The sequence below is a fragment of the Euprymna scolopes genome, chromosome 14 (genome assembly GCF_053919585.1).
Source record: "Euprymna scolopes isolate OS-2025 chromosome 14, ASM5391958v1, whole genome shotgun sequence".
Taxonomy (NCBI): domain Eukaryota; kingdom Metazoa; phylum Mollusca; class Cephalopoda; order Sepiida; family Sepiolidae; genus Euprymna; species Euprymna scolopes.
Genome location: NC_136495.1, coordinates 80,380,902 through 80,383,595, shown reverse-complemented (window position 1 = coordinate 80,383,595; position 2,694 = coordinate 80,380,902). Strand labels below are relative to the sequence as shown.

Genomic DNA, 2,694 nt, shown 5'->3' with positions numbered 1-2,694 from the left:
ATCTGATCTTCTTCCTTGGATGGATTTATCTTTTTGTGTATCATGTTCTATAGGATCTTGTAACTTTCATTTTCGAGTACTGTTGCCGTTTTGTATTTGTACCGTTTGTGTGGGTGTTCAAGATGCAATTGTCTACATAATTGCCTGTGTACTGCCTTTCCCACTTGATTGTGTCTATTTTTATATTCTTTTTGGGCTAGTTTGCTGCATTCACTTATTATGTGGTTTATTGCTTCGTCTCTTTGTCCACAGAGTCTGCATTTGCTGTTTTCTTGTATCTTGTCGATCCTTGCTTTGATGTGGTTGGTTCTAGTTGCATTATCTTATATGGCTGTTATTAAGAATTCAGTTTCCCTGTTTAGGTTTCTTTTTTATAGCCATTTCCAAGTGTTTTATTTTGTCATCCTTGTAGTTGTTTCTCTTCCCATTTTTCTTTCCTCATCTTATTCCTCATCTCTTTTTCCATTTTGTTTTTTTCTTCCATGTCTCTTTCTACAGTAATTATTCTTTTGGTGTTCTGCACTTTTTTGGTTCTATTTACACAGTCTTCCATAAAAACAAGCCCTCTTCCTCTGTCTTTCCTTCTCACATATAATCGGTCAGCATCATCTTTTGGGTGTACTGCATTGTACATCATCACAAGTTTCCTGGTTGAGATTCTTTAGTTCTTCTTTGGTCCAGCTTATAAACGGTTCAGAGTATCTTATTAGTGACACTGCCCACGTGTTTATTCCTTTAATTATATTTCTACTACATAGTTTAATTTCGATGAGTTTTCTTGTTCTTTTAAGGTATTCCTTTTATTATTATTATTATTATTATTATTATTATTATTATTATTATTAAAAGAAGGGTTGTCTGGTGCTTGTACAAAAACTGTAATCAAATACATGACAACAAAAGTGTAATGTTGCCATTACATACAAACAAACAAAGGAAGGAAATAAATAAAAATCCTGGTCTGCATTTTTTCTTTTCTAACACAACTTTTCTGTCTCGCCATGACTTGAAAAGTCTCTCAGTGCCACATCTCCATATAGTCTGGTCGTGTTTCTCTTTCCTCTGACCGCATACCGGTCACAGTCAGCCCATTCTTGTCCTCGACTTTACACGTTCATCTTTTTTATGCACACTCTGCTTCTCTCGACCGACCGCATGGTGCATTTTTTCTCCTTTTTTTTCCTTTTTCTTCTCACGCACTTTGTAATTTGCATATGTGTGTTTTTCGGCTACTGCTACTGATTATCGCTTCGCAGGCCAGCCATTCTTCGCTGCTGCTGCTATTTTCCCGCGCGCTCATATGCACTCTGTTAGAAAAGAACAAAACTTCAATTGTAATAAATAATTAAGCATGAATAGCTAAGCAAAGAATTTGCTATTTTATCTAGAAGTTTAAATCGAAGATAATTATGTCTTATATGTCTGAATTTGACGTTAGATTAAACATTATTTTAGAAATGAGTGAACATATATATTTTTTCCCTTTCAATCAAACTGTTTCGTTATCTGTAAAGAATAAATTTATATATGCAACACACACACACACACACACACACACACACACACACACACACACACACACACACAAACATCATTAGGTTCATAATTACCTCCCTTGAAATCGTTTGTTTTCTTTTACAGTTACCCCCCTTCTTTCATCATTGCTGGAATCTCACTTGCAATTGTTGACATAGTTCTTGGCCTTTTGGTCAAGATCAAAGTGTAGTATCTGTTCTTCAGATGCTGCACTTCCATTTCTTGTTCTTTTTCGGTGGAGGAGGAATCCTTCACGACTGAGAAAATTTTTATTTTTGTACCTTTTCTCCACGTTAAAAAAAACGACCCTGGTGTCTAACTCTGTCCCGTGGGGAGGCATAGTAAATAGGTAATATATATATATATATATATATATATATATATATATATATATATATATATATATATATATATATATATATATATATATATATATATATATATAATCTTTTAATACAAAAAGTTATTTATTTAACTTATTTATGTAAGAACCCGTGGCGTAGTGCAAGTGCAGTGCCAGTGGCATTCATTTGTAAATTATATTCTTCTGGGGATTGATGATTCAATTCTCAGTGCAGACTGCAGAGCACTGCAGCAGTGCAGCAGTGCAGCAGCAGACATTAAAAAATACAATTGCTAATCACTTTTGACTTCTACTCAGTCATGGTTGACAGAACGAGAGCATGGGTTAAATAAAAGTTTCTTTTCGAAATTTTGTACAGATTGTCGAGTTCGTGAGAAAGATTTTCAAGTTTGACACGATACACCTGAAGAAAGTCGGAGCGAAACCGACCAGAAACATTGTGCAAATAACACTCAAGTAATTCGAAAAATCCAAATAATACGAATTATATTTTTAACTCTAAAAAAAAAATAAATAAATAAAAATTACACCAGTATGATTTCTATCTACTCAAAGGAAAACGAATTAACTTGTGAGGATTGAATTTCTCTAACAAAAGAATTCAAATTCATGAAACAATGAATGACCAGACACAATATTGACAAATTAGCCCTGTTTTACTTCATGCTGTGTAAGGCTAGCAAAATAAGGGAGACAATTTGTTTATTAATTATTTTGCAAAAATATCGAATGAGAATTATGCGGTATATGAACAAACTGTAAACTCCATTTTACTTGTTCACCAAACTTGACAA

General features: G+C 33.6%; 1 pseudogene; it reads left to right on the top strand.

Annotated features, from left to right (window-relative positions):
* The first annotated feature begins 1,690 nt into the window (after nt 1-1,690).
* Nucleotides 1,691-1,844, top strand: LOC145293537 (U2 spliceosomal RNA; annotated as a pseudogene).
* The last annotated feature ends 850 nt before the right edge of the window (nt 1,845-2,694 follow it).